The sequence below is a fragment of the Heterodontus francisci genome, unplaced genomic scaffold, assembly GCF_036365525.1.
Source record: "Heterodontus francisci isolate sHetFra1 unplaced genomic scaffold, sHetFra1.hap1 HAP1_SCAFFOLD_534, whole genome shotgun sequence".
NCBI classification, from domain to species: domain Eukaryota; kingdom Metazoa; phylum Chordata; class Chondrichthyes; order Heterodontiformes; family Heterodontidae; genus Heterodontus; species Heterodontus francisci.
In genome coordinates, this window is record NW_027141511.1 from 823,715 (window position 1) to 838,344 (window position 14,630).

The 14,630-nt window shown below is 41.7% G+C and overlaps 1 pseudogene; it reads left to right on the top strand.

Annotated features, from left to right (window-relative positions):
• Nucleotides 1–219: 219 nt before the first annotated feature.
• On the top strand, nucleotides 220–11,396 carry LOC137363947 (uncharacterized; annotated as a pseudogene).
• The last annotated feature ends 3,234 nt before the right edge of the window (nucleotides 11,397–14,630 follow it).

Consider the following 14,630-nt stretch of genomic DNA (forward strand, 5'->3'; position numbering starts at 1 on the left):
ACCAAGAAGAGGGAAAAACCTACTTGAACTCAGTCTCACCAATCTGTCGCAGATGCATCTGCCCATGACATTATTAGTAAGAGTGACCACCGCAAAATCCTTGTTGAGACGGAGTCCTGTCTTCACATTGAGGATACCCTCCATCGTGTTGTGTGGCACTACCAGCGTGCTAAATGGGATAGAGTTCAAACAGATCCAGCAACTTAAATTTGGGCATCCATGAGGTGCATTGGGCCATCAGCAGCAGCAGAATGGCACTCAACCACAATCTGTAACCTCATTGACCAGCGTATACCCTATTCTACCAGTACTATCAAGCCGGGTGACCAACGCTCGTTCAATGAAGGGTGAAGGAGGGCATGCCAGGAGCAGCACCGGGCATACAACAAGTGAGTCATAACAGAGATTAAGCGTCATCACGGTTCATAAAGGGGCTCATGTTATTGATAATTTATTTAGATTAGACCAATTCCTATAACCCAACCATCGGCTTATTGTTTTGGGTTACAATTAACTTTTTCTTTTATGAGTGGCTCGACAAGCTGAACCTTGAATTTTCATGCTGCTGTCACGATGTTATTCCCGCTGGGATTTTCCTTAACACTTCAGTGTTTCACAGGTTTTCATTTCAGTTCAAGTTAAAGTAAATGACGGAATTCAGGAGGGGAAAGCAAATGAACCAGTGGCGTTGCCATGCCAACATTATTTGTTAATCTGCCGTTATGCATTGATGAAATTATTCCACCGCAATCTCCATTGTTTTGTACAGACGTATGCCAACGTTCATTTAAGATATCATCGGTGCTGTAAATCTCTCCTATCCTTATATATGTGTGATTTCCCCAGTTTTACACTTCCCACCTGTTCAATATCGATTTATACAGATTAGACTCATTTATTTGAGTTCTGATGAAAGGTCACAAACCTGAAACGTTAACTCTGCTTCTCTCCCCACAGATATTGCTGGATCTACTGAGTCTTTCCAGCGCATTTTGTTTTCATTTCAGATTTCCAGCATCTGCAGTATTTTGCTTTTATATGAGACTAGTTTTTTTGTCAGTTTCAGTGACTGACAGTGTTTAGTATAGACACTGTACATTTAATGGAGAGATTTGTGCTGTTCTATAGGGGAGCCGGTGGCCCAGTGCTATTGTCACTGATCTAGCAACCTCGAGTCCGAAGCTAATGCTATGGATCTGGTTTCAAATTCGACTACAACAGCTGGTGTAATTTAAATTTAAGGAATACATCCAAGTAATCAATCCGGAACTGAAAGTTAGTCTTTGTATTTGTGCCATGAAACTATCATCGACTGTTGTATAAACCCATCTCGTTCACTAATGCCCTTGATGGAAGGACATCTGCAATGTGGTTGACTCTGAAATGGCCTTGTAAGTCACCCAGTTATCAAGGTTAATTAGGGATGGGCAACAAATGCTGGCCTTGTCAGCGACGCCCACCTCCCATGAACGAATTTTTAAAAAGTATGAGTGCCAATACGAATAGAATGGAAATATTTCCTCTCGTCTCTTTGTGGTAACGACTGCAAAAATTTCGAGGTTTTTTTCTAATCTATTTACGGGCGGAGCAGTGTGGAAGTTTTCCCTCTAGTCTCCATAGGAGAGAGAGTGTAGAAATGTTGGGGACATTACTTCTCATCTATGCGCGTTAGGGACACTGCAGATCCAGTTTGAAGAATCCTCTGGTATCTATGTGGGTCGATTCTCGTTGCACGAGTGGATTGGTAAACAGCCTGCTGAGCAGCTTTAAACTTTGCATAAATTGCTGTTCCAATTGTAACACATGACTGCTTCTAACCGTAACTTAATCATAGCCGCTGCTATTGTGTGTGCTGCCATTATTTTCCATGATTTTCTGAATTATCATTCCCCTGCACGCAAATAACCATCTCACTGTTTTTTACTGCATAGTGCAGTGCTGCTACTTAGTGATCAGGGCAAACATTCTTTCATTTCCTCTTATCACGGTGCAAAATCCAGGATCAGTGAGCAAAGCACTGAAATCAACTAGAATCTCCCCATTTAGCGCCTCTTTTATCACCAATTTACAATGATGCCTTTAATGGAAATAATGTTTTTTTCTCATGAGGAATCGTGTCAGCATCATGCAAAAAGTGATATGCATTTGTTTGTGGTGAAAAGAAGTGTCCACAACATCAAACACACCTGGTTACTTATAGCATCGACTCCAACCAGCTGCCGAATGAGCAATCCGAATCATCTGTTATGAACCAGAAGACACATGGACTAAAGGCGGACTTGACAATATTTGTGGTTCAGTTTAATAATTCAATGAACTGCTTGCCATGACCTGTTGCACCAGTGTCATTGTTTTCATTAAAAAACCCGTATTCTAATGCTAAAAATAATTATTCGGCATAGTACCAAATATAATCCGAGGCGAATTTTCACTTTTACACCCGGGTGGGAAACGGGCGGGAGGCCTGGGCTCAGAATAAAATATCCCAGAGAAATGTTCACTTCCGTTGAGCTCAGTTAATAAAACCACTGAACCCTGACTGTGGCTAATTAGGCTCTTTTTTTACGATTCGGGCCTTTCATTCACAATTGGAATAAATGGTTCGGACCTGAACCCATGTCAATTTCGTTCCACTTCCGCTCAAGTGATGTTAGAGGTGAATGGTTCATAATTGCTATTTATCCAGGATCTTCCCATATTGATCAGCTTCTCGGGGGCTGTTCATTCAAACACTTGCAAGCGGCACTTGCATTTACTACCATAACTCAAGATCAATAAAAAGTACCAGACCTTGCACCGAAATGTGAAAAAAACACTGCTACAATTGGTTTAATTTTGTATTATTTCAGACACATGACGGCACTTGTGCGTGATGGTCAAGAGTTAATTAAATTGGGGATAGTGGCTGCTGCACAGGGGGTTAAGCAATTCCTATTTCTGACAAAGCAGATGCGCATTGTAGCGCTAACTAAGGAAGATGCAGAAACCACAAGTCTACACGATGTAATAGCCACATTAACTGCAGTGACATATCTGAAACATTCAACTCGGATTAGCATCCAGAAAGCTAAATGTGTGTGAAATGTGATTCAGAGCTGCCTGCATGCTTGGGCTGCACCGTTCGGATTCGGTTTTCAACATATTGGTTTCCGAAATAACAGTACCTTTGGTGCGTGTATGTTTGAGCGAAAGAGAGATATGTTGTTTCTGAACCGGGCATTCTTTAGCGACTGTTAGATATACCACAGCATTATACTCAATAACATTGGGGCACACGCAATACACGGACAAGATGCGCAAACTGCCGACCTCGTCAACGGAGCTGAGTGAGTAAGCACAGTTCGGTAAGCTCCGAATATCTGAATTCCCAAACAGTCTGAAGTTGATTAGTCAAGAAATACAAAGATGTGACTGGCAAGAGGAATGCAGAAACGTGAATATTCTGAATAGTGAAATAAGTTCTCATAATTTTGACAACGAAATCGGCAATTGCTCCAGCCATGAGGAGTTGCGTGTTTGTTTCTCTCATGACCTTGACACAAGGTACATTTCTGATGTTTTCACAATTCTTACAGCAGGTCATTTATGTTTTATTGGAAAAGAATAGGAAGCACAGAATGTAAATGATTTCTGGTTATTGATTTTAAAACTAGTGGAATGGTAATTTCTTGAATGATTGATTTTTGCCTTTTCAAATAACATTGAAGTCCAGGGCTTTTCAATTATATTAAATGAGTATTGTGGTGCTCAACTAAAAGCATTTTAGTTCATATTTATTGTGCAATTCAAAGCAATTTAATGCAGGTTGTGATCAATGCTTAAATGAATATTTAAGGAGCATTTTGGAGCATTCAATTCCTCGTTAGTGCACACATATTCGGTTTTAAGAAGAATATTGAATCTGCATATTATTAATTCATAAATCTCCTATCCAACAGGTATTTCATCCTGCAATTTAGTAGGTGTCGTGATTGGTGTTTTATAAGTATTTTGACTTGATTTGAAAAATGCCGTAACTGATATTTAAATTGCTGTAGAGATTTGATCTGTCAATTAAGAAATATGTTAAAGTTTAAGATGTTGCAATCGATTTTGAATGGATGATTAAAGGGAGTCTATTTTTTTCTCAGTTATTTGTGTTGCTCAATGCTCTGTCGCGATGCCAAAAGTTGTCCCAGCGGTGTTGGGTTCATGTGCAGAGATCCAGACTAAACGGGATGTGGATGAAGTTGGGCACTGGTGCTGGTGAACAAGGCATATCCATTATCTATGATTCAAAACATTCACGCAGTCAGCATTCTAACTATGTTAGGAGAGCTGAGTTCAAGGGAAACCTTGCAACAAATCAATGCTCCCTCCTGATAAAGAATATTAAGAAGAGCGATCATGGCACATATCAGTTCATCCTGGAAATATCTTCTGGCTGGAATATTTTGCAATATCACGAGGAGCAGTCCCATGTCTTTCTTTCTGTTTCAGGTGAATGTTCTCTTTGTTCCTTTTGCACATTTTCTCTCCATTGGTTCAATATAAATTAAATGACGTGAAAAGTGGGCAGATATTGCAATGTCTGTGGTCGAACTCAGAAGGATCTTGAAACACAGGATGACTTTTCTGAATGGAGGGATGTGACTAGTGGTGTTCCGCAGGGATCAGTGCTGGGACCTTTGCTCTTTGTAGTATATATAAATGATTTGGAGGAAAATGTAGCTGGTCTGATCAATAAGTTTGCGGACGACACAAAGGTTCGTGGTGTTCTGGACAGTGATGAGGATTGTCAGAATATACAGCAGAATATAGATCGGTTGGAGACTTGGGCGGAGAAATGGCAGATGGAGTTTAATCTGGACAAATGTGAGGTAATGTATTTTGGAAGGTCTAATGCAGGTGGGAAGTAAACAGTATATGGCAGAATCCTTAGCAGTATTGACAAGCAGGGAGATCTGGGCATACAGGTCCACAGGTCACTGAAAGTGGCAACGCAGGTGGATAAGGTAGTCAAGAAGGCATACGGCATGCTTGCCTTCATTGGTTGGGGAATAGAGTATAAAAAATGGCAAGTCATGCTGCAGCTGTAAAGAACTTTAGTTAGGGCACACTTAGAATATTGCGTGCAATTCTGGTCGCCACACTACCAGAAGGACGTGGAGGTTTTGGAGAGGGTACAGAAGAGGTTTACCAGGATGTTGCCTGGTCTGGATGGCATTAGCTGTGAGGAGTGGTTGGATAAACTCGGATTGTTTTCACTGGAACGACGGAGGTGGAGGGGCGACATGATAAGGTTTACAAAGTTATGAGTGGCATAGACTGAGTGGATAGTCAGAAGCTTTTTCCCAGGGTGGAAGAGTCAGTTACTAGGGGACATAGGTTTAAGGTGAGAGGGGCAAAGTTTTGAGAGGATGTGCGAGGTAAGTTCTTTGCGCAAAGGGTGGTGGGTGCGTGGAACTTGCTACCGAGGGAGGTGGTGGAAGCAGGTACGATAATGACGTTTAAGAGACATCTTGACAAATACATGAATAGGATGGGAATAGAGGGATACGGTCCCTGGAAGTTTAGGCAGGCATCAAGATCGGCGCAGGCTTAGAGGGCCGAATGGTCTGTTCCTCTGCTGTACTGTTCTTTGTTCTTTGACTGGGTAGCGATAACAGGCGCAGTGCTCCATATCCTAAAGACATAAATATAGAGAAATGACAGCAGTAAAACTGACGTTTCCACTCAGCCAGTCCGTGCTGTTGTTTATCCTCCACATGAACCACATTCCTAATCGCATGTGCGTGCTCATTTCCCATAGAAATTTCAATTCCCGTTTAACTTTCTAAGCTATTCCTAAATGTCCAATTGAGAATTTATTTGCAACGTGTTGACCGAACGTGAAACCCGGGTTGTAGGGCTAATGTACAATACAAAAGCCAGCAGGTTATCATTGTCATTGAAATCGGGGATTGCGCGAATGGGCGGCTGATTGGGAATGCCAGTTTTGATGGCAATTCAAATCCTACCACAGGCTGATTCTATTTCCGTTGACCCAGCTACTTCATAAGTTTAAGGACTTTTATTAAATTATCCCCAAATCTATTTTACTCTCACATCTGCCCCAGTTTTGGGGCTTTGTATGTATTTATACTCCCTCATACCAGCCAGACCCTCACCAAACCGCCCTGTGGCCTTCCTTTCGAGTGGAGTGAGAAGGACCAGGTATAGATTTCTGGCACAAGACGATGTTTCCCGTCCTTTATCTGGTCTATTCATTTCTTCAGTATCATCTTTGTATAGTGATTGTTCTTTGCAACAGATTCTGGGGTTTGTCTGAATCTGCATTAGCAAGCATGAGACTGGTAAAAGCTGGTCAAAAATTCAAAAGGAAGCACATGAGTAGATTAAATATTCGTGATATTAATGGAGATAATGCTGATTCAACCTGCAGTTTGCAAAGCTGTTCCACTTGTCTCCACCTATCAGCTCCACCACCTGAATAATGCAGGTGTTGAAACAAGCAATGATTCATTAAGTGGAGCTATGTATTCCCGGATGAGGCATTGACTAATTTATTACTCAAAGGAATAATTCAGAACAATGAACTCACTCGTAAGACATAACTGACAGAAAATAATGAAGTATGATTTTTAAAAGATTGTTTTTCAGATTTACTTGGTGCAGATCACTTCCCAGTTTTAAGATTGAAATGAACCTGATATACACCTTATCTCCTGCTCTTATAGAAACGCCAGGTATTTCAGGTTACGACGACCTGATTGCTGCACGAACTGCACGACTGACCTGTTCAATCACCGACAGCTGCCCGAATAGCAACCTGAAAGTGAAGTGGGTTCATTACAGTGCGCCCCTTCCTGTTGCATGGGATACTAAAGAAAGTGCAGAAATAATCAACAATTGGTCATATTCTCGGTGAGATTCATCCGTGCTCACCTTCACTCCATCATGTACTCATCACGGAAGCATTCTGGGATGCACACTTATAATTGATGGCTTCCAAACCTCTTCAACACAAAACCTTAACTTGCAGATTAAATGTAAGTGTTTGTTACAAAATTCATAGACATAATTTGATGTCCAACTAGTTCAATATTTGTATTTCCATCACAATCATTGTGTTACGGATTTGGTACCATATTAAAGAATGAATCGAGGTACCATTCGTCCCTGTACTGTGAGAGTTTAATCTGATAATCAATGAAGAGGAATGGAGCTCAGTCGCACTCTGTGAGGAAGAGACAGACCCGTAGATCAATTCTGGAGCTTTAACAATTTGGGTTATTAATTTATTAATTCTTAAACCAAGGCCTTTTAGTGTCATTCTGAGTTTAGTCAGTCAGAAAGTGACACAAATAAACGGCCATGCTGAGTAATGGCCTGAAGCTGGTCTCTGATTTGAAGCCCGATTTCAGCTCTCGTTGGCCATCAGAATTGGGGTGAATAAGGTACCAGTGTCACTGTATGTACAACGCCAAACAGACAAAATGGAGAGGAGAGGAGGAACTTCTCAGGAAAAAAAAAAGAAATTTTATAACTATAAACTGATTTATACTCGTCCTCTTTCCCAGTAAAATGAAGAATGGTTGAGTCGATACCCATTGGATTTTAGAATAATGGGAGGTGATCTTATTGAAACACATGGATCCTGAGGGGACTTCACAGGGTGCATGCTGAGAAGATGATTCCCCTTGTGAGGGAGTCGAGATCTAGGGGATGCAGTTTAACTGTTAGGGGCCTCTCGTTTAAGACTAATAAAAGGAGAAATCCTTTCAGAGGATCGTTAGACTGTGGAATTCTTTTCCCCGGAGAGAGGTGGAGGCTGCCTCATTGAATATATTCAAGGCTGACTTAGTTAACTGCTTTATCCACAAGGGTTAGAGGGAGCAGGCAAGAAAGTGGAGTTGAGGCCACAATCAGATCAGCCATGATCTTATTGAATGGCGGAACAGGCTCTCGGGGCCGAATTGCCTACTGCTGCTCCTAATTCGTGTGCGTTCTTGTAACATAACGATTTACATTCATGCCTGTTTCAGATGGACTGGAAAACCCAAAAGTCAATTCGTCTGCAGTAGCGGTGGAAGATAACTCACTATTATTATATTGCATATCAAGGTGGAAACCTCCATTCAATTTAACGTGGGTGAAAAATGGTAAGGAGATCAGCAGATCTTCCATTGGTGACCTAAAACAGCGAATCCACAGCATCAGTTCTGAAGATGACGGTGAATATTGGTGCGTGGCTGAAAATGAACAATGCAGCGCTAACAGCTCCAGACAGATTTCTGTACAATGTAAGTGTGTATGACTTCCTTAATTTCCATTTCATGAACGCTCAATTAAAACCCAACTTTTTGTCACCTGCTTGCTCGAAAGAACCGATGTGATGTGCGTTTGGTAAACATCCTCTCTTCTTTGCGCATTTATCTAAAAAATAAATCCATGGGAAATGCAGGAGAAAAAAATGACCCTCTCGGTTATGATGGCAAGATTTGCCGATGGCACAGTGTGACATAAATGCAGCCTTTTGCACTATTCTAATTAGGAGAGAGGCAGATTTACTGGGTGTTTTTAGCTTTGGTCTCCTTGTCTCAGGAGACATTGGGTAAGTGCCTGGAGGTGGTCAGTGGTTTGTGAAGTGGTTTGTGTGCTTTACCCTGCATTTAATTGTTCAGAAGTATATTGCAGCCTGGATTAAACAGTTTACACCCTTTAGAACTGGCATTGCGCACTTTGATGTGCACTAATACTCCAAAATTAAAATCGAATGAAAAGTTGCTAACTCAGACTCTGTTCGTTGAACGAATGTTGAGCTAACAACGTCATATTTAAAGAAGTTTAAATTAAATGTTGTCATGTTAACTGAGCGTCTAGAGAAGAATAGTTCAAAGTTCCCAACAAAGGAAGAACATAGTAAAGAAAATAGCAATAGAAATAAAATGGATTGACATTTAAAACACTGACATGTCAGACATATTTTGGATGCGTTATACACAATAACACCCAAATCCCCTCCATCTGAGGAAAAGCCCACAACATTTGTTTGTGAAAGCATTGTTGCACTGAACACTCACTGGATTCAACATGAAGCTGTAACTAACGTGCTACCCTGTTTTAAGTGTAAATGTCATAAGCTATCTTAACTTATTTCATGTTAAAATAGAAGCTGCTGGCACCATTATGGTCTGTTCAAAAACTGAATGTATTTGTCTTTGTAGACTATGGCTGTTAAGGTAATCATTTATTTTTCAGATAAACCCACAATAATAGCAGGCCCGACCTGCACTTGGTCTGAGAATGAGACAATTTGTAGCTGCCAGATCAGAGGCAATCCACCAGCTAATATTACATGGGACCTCAATGGGAAAATTATCACTGGGAACACGTCATATATGGAAGTCTTCTCCTGGGCGATGAATACTTACCACATGCAGAGCTCCCTGAGACTGATTCACTCAACTGGAACTGGAAACACGATTTCATGTGCTGCAGCAAACAGGCACGGTGATTGTGTCAGCACATCCCAGCTCCACTCTGAGGGTAGGTGTTTAATTTCTCTGCAATTTGAACACTATACGGGAGCTGGTCATCACTGGTCAGTCATTAACTGAACGGTGTTAGAGTCAGCAGGTTAATACTGAATTTGTCTCTAATTAGTGTCAAGAGTTCATTCTATCACTGTTCAGTCTCCAACTGAATGGTCAAGCAGTAAACTGCATTCTAGCCTTTTGTATGTGCATGCTTATTATATCTTGTTCAGATTAATTTGAGTACATATAACAGATATTTGTTCATCTAAGCAAAATTCAATTATTTTCATATATTACAGACCTTTCATCTGTAACTGATAGTTTTGGCGGGTCTGCATTCCAATTAAAGTATGTCCATAGTTTTTCAAAAGTGTACGTTTGCAGACCCTTAATTTGTCAGTTGTGATTGGTACAGCATGAACATTTAATTATCTATTGTAAACCGGGATCAGAGGGGAGCTGGCAAGATGGAGACAGAATTGGCTCGCCCATAGAAGACAGAGGGTAGCAGTGGAAGGGTGCATTTCTGAAAGGAGGGATGGGACTAGTGGTGTTCCGCAGGGATCAGTGCTGGGACCTTTGCTGTTTGTAGTATCTATGAATGATTTGAAGGAAAATGTAGCTGGTCTGATTAGTAAGTTTGCGAATGACACAAATGTTCCTGGTGTTGCGGACAGTGATGAGGATTGTCAGAATATACAGCAGGATATAGATTGGTTGGAGACTTGGGCAGAGAAATGGCAGATGGAGTGTAAACGGGACAAATGTGAGGTAATGTATTTTGGAAGGTCTAATGCAGGTGGGAAGTATACAGTAAATGGCAGAATCCTTAGGAGTATTGACAGGCAGAGAGATCTGGGCGTACTGGTCCACAGTTCACTGAAAGTGGCAACGCAGGTGGATAAGGTAGTCAAGGAGGCATACGGCATGCTTGCCTTCATTGGTCAGGGCATAGAGTATAAAAATTCGCAAGTCATGCTGCAGCTGTACAGAACTTTAGTTAGGCCACACTTAGAATATTGTGTGCAATTCTGGTTGCCACACTACCAGAAGGACGTGGAGGCTTTGGAGAGGGTACAGAGGAGGTTTACCAAGATTTTGCCTGGTCTGGAGGGCAGTAGCTATGAGGAGTGGTTGGATAAACTCGGATTGTTATCACTGGAACGACGGAGGTGGAGGGGCGACATGATAGAGGTTTACAAAGTTATAAGTGGCATGGACAGAGTGGATAGTCAGAAGCTTTCTCCCAGGGTGGAAGAGTCAGTTACTAGTGGACATAGGATTAAGGTGAGAGGGGCAACGTTTAGAGGGGATGTGCGAGGCAAGTTCTTTACACAGATGGTGGTGAGTGCCTGGAACCTGTTGCTGGGGGAGGTGGTGGAAGCAGGTACCATGGAGACGTTTAAGAGGTATCTTGACAAATACATGAATAGGATGGGAATAGAGCGATACTGACCCCGGAAGTGCAGAAGGTTTTAGTTTAGGCAGGAATCAAGATCGGCACAGGCTTGGAGGTACGAATGGCCTGTTCCTGTGCTGTACTGTTCTTTGTTCTTTTTGTTATTTGATGACTGTGAGCAAGTTAGAAATATATAGTTATTAAAGAAGAATCAGCAGACAGGGACAAATTGAGTACCTCAGTTTCCATTAGCTTTATGATCCAAATATAAAGGAAACTTCCTTCTTTGGACTCAAATATGTTTCCACAGTTGATATTTTGAACCCAATATGCGAATATACATCAACGTGTTTTCCAATATTTTAGGTCTAATCTCTTGGACAAACATCTGCATAACAGGAGGAGGGGCCTCTGGACTTGTTATTTTAACTGCAATCGTGCTCATGGAGAAGATGCAAATGTATGTGTGTTTCTAAATAGCATAAACTTGAGTTTTAAAGTGGATTTCCACATAGAGTCATAGAGTTATAAAGAACTGAAACAGGCCCTTCGGTCCATCGTGTCTGTGCCAGCCATCAAGCACCTATCTATTCTAACCCCATTTCCCAGCACTCAGCCTGTAGTCTTGCAGGCTGTGGTGTTCTAGGTGAACATCTAAATACTTCTTAAATGTTGTGAGGGTTCCTGCCTCTACCTCCCCTTCAGGTAGTATGTTCCAGATTTCAAACTCCTAATGGGTGAAACATATCGTCAAATCCCCTGTAAACGTCCTGTCCCTTACCTTAAATCGATGCCCCCTGGTTATTGATCCCGCCATTAAGGGAAAATGTTTATTCCTATCGATCCTATCAATGCCCCTCATAATTTAGTGCACAACAATCAGGTCCTCCCTCAGCCATCTCTGCTCTAAGGAAAACAACCTTCGCCTATCCAATCTCTCCTCATAGCTGAAATCCTCCAGCCCAGGCAACATCCTGATGACTCTCCTTTACACCCTCTCCAGTGCAATCACATCCTTCTTATAGTCTGGTGTACAGAACTGTACACAGTACTCCAGCTGTGGCCTAACTAGCGTTTTATCCAGCTCCATCATTACCTCCATGCTCTTATATGCTATGGCTCAGCCAATAAAGGCCGTTTAAATAACAACCCCCAAATAAAAGTGACCATCTGTGGGAACTGTAGCAGTGTTGTGAAAGTAGAGGACGGTGGGCGGGAAGTGTAAGTGTGGCCATTGCACACTATCGATGTTCTCACATCTCCCAGCATCGATTACAGTGATCTGTTAGTAAATGCCAGGATCAGACTGTCTTTGCATTCTTCCTGAAGGAAAGCTTTCACTGGCAGCACATTGTAAACTGAGCAAACAGTAATTTCAATCAACATGGAGCCGGTCACCTCTGTCAAGGTAATTATCAGCCTGACCATTTCAAAGCAGGGAGTCTGTCTGGAGCTTTTAAGGAGAAGGGAGTTCGTCAAGCCAAATAGCTGAAATTGTCGTGAGTTTTTTTTTAATACCTGTTTAAAGTGGCCATTTTTGAACTTGTGTTCACTGCGACTTCTGCCCGGCGAGTGTTTTCACTACCCCTGCATTCTACAGAAAATGTGTAGCATTCCCGAAGAACGGGCACAGAATGCTGTTCAGTTTGTTTCAGTGGCTGCTTTTATCGGGCACCCCCGTGTAAGTCTCTTTGTCATGTTAAGGTCTCAGCACAACAATATACTGGAATGACACTCAACCTCTAACGATCAAGCGATTCCATCAGACAGTGAAATAATAAGAAAATAGTAGAAGTAACGAGAGACAGATGTTTGCCGTAGTTGTTAAGTGTGTTTGACTCCAGGAGCAGAAGATTATATTTCAAAATTGGGTGCAACTGATATGCGAAAGTATGAGGAAACAATCAATTCTGTTGGGTTTGCTCACCTATTCTTAAAAGTGAATGAAACTATTTGGCCTGACTAGCTCTCTTTGAATACTCTAGGCAGACTCCCTGCTTTTACATTGCCACACTGAAAATGACCTTCAAAAAGGTGACTGGCTCCAAGTTTATTCAAATTACTCTGTTTGGTTTACAATGTGCTGCCAATCAAATGTATCCTTCGACAAACCACACTCAATGTTTGCTATTGAAATCAATGACGTGACTCCTCATGTCGGCAGTTTTGAGGTTGTGCAAAAACAGAGTGAACTGGTGGTGTTTGTGCACAGATCTTCTAATGTGGTAGGATAGGTTTACAAAGCCCTTAATGAAGAGGGATCCTGCCTGGGATTTATAAATAGAGGCACAGAGTACAAAATCAAGGATGTTATGCTAAACCCAAGGAAAAACAGTGTCGACCCTAACTACAGTATTCTGACCAATTGTAGAAAACACACTTGCAGAAGTACGGGAATGTTTTGGACATGGTACTAAAACGATTTACTGGAATGGTTCCAGGGATGAATGCTTACCATGACAATGATAGTTTGGAAATACTCGGGTTCATGTCTTTTTAGCAGAGAAGCTTGAGAAGAGATTTGATTTATTTGTTTCAAATCATTACAGGTTTTGTTACAATAAATAAAGATAAACTGTTTCCAATGATTGAAACGTCGTTCATGAGAGGGTGCAGATTTAAGGTGAGTGGGAAAGAGTCAGAGACAAGAAGAGGAAAGAATTGTAAGGTAACCGGTGCTTGCAATTTGGAATGCAATGCCTGATAGGGTGGTGGATATAGATTCAGTAGTAGCCTTTGAAAAGGAGTGGGATAAATTCTTGAAAGAAAAAGGTGCAGGGATTCGGGTCAAGAGTTCCGAGTGGGACTCAAGAGAGCTGGCTCATTACGCAGTGGGCCGAATGGCATCCATCTCTGCTGCTTCTCGATGATTCTCTATGTGTATATTTCTTACTTAGAGCGGGGAATGTGTTTTCTCGCTGAAACATTTCCACCTGCTATTTAGCAAGATTTGCATTTATTTTATTATTGTATTTATTTGGAGATACATTACTGAAACAGGCCATTCGGCCCATCGAGTATGTGCCGACCAAGAACCACCAATTCTTCTAACCCTGCAGTAATCCCATATTCCTCCCATGTTCTCGACCACCTAGCTACACTAGGGGTAATTTACAATAGCCAATTTACCTATCACCTGCAAGTGTTTTGGTAGTGGGAGGAAACTGGAGCACCCGGTGAAAACCCACACAGTCACAGAGGGAGCAAACTTCGCACAGGCAGTACCCAGAATTGAACCCGGGTCCCTGGAGCTGTGTGGCTGCGGTGCTCACCACTGCGCCACTGTGCCACCCTGTGCGTCACTGTGACGATGTTAAATTATTGGATGAGCCTCCTATACCCGTTCGTTAGCACAATTTATTTCATCTGCAGCAGACAGCACCTCGCCTTTCGCGGGCTTCATTGGAAAAGTAGACAGATCGCTTTTGAAATCTGGGCAGGTATTCATTGAAAAGAATCCGGTATTGGAGCTGGTCGGTGCTAGTTAGGAAATGCAAAATGCACAAGTCTGTCCTGATTTACTGATGTTCTTCTTCGTACAGTTACAGTATACATTAAATAAATATCCAAGTTAATAATAGGAAGCCCATCATTTTTATGTTTTATTATTTAGGAAGAAGCGTACTGATACTGCATGTGTCTCAGAAAGGGATAGTGATGCGGTGATTTACAGTACAGTGCAGATCGTGTTAAACGCTGGGGTAAGTGAT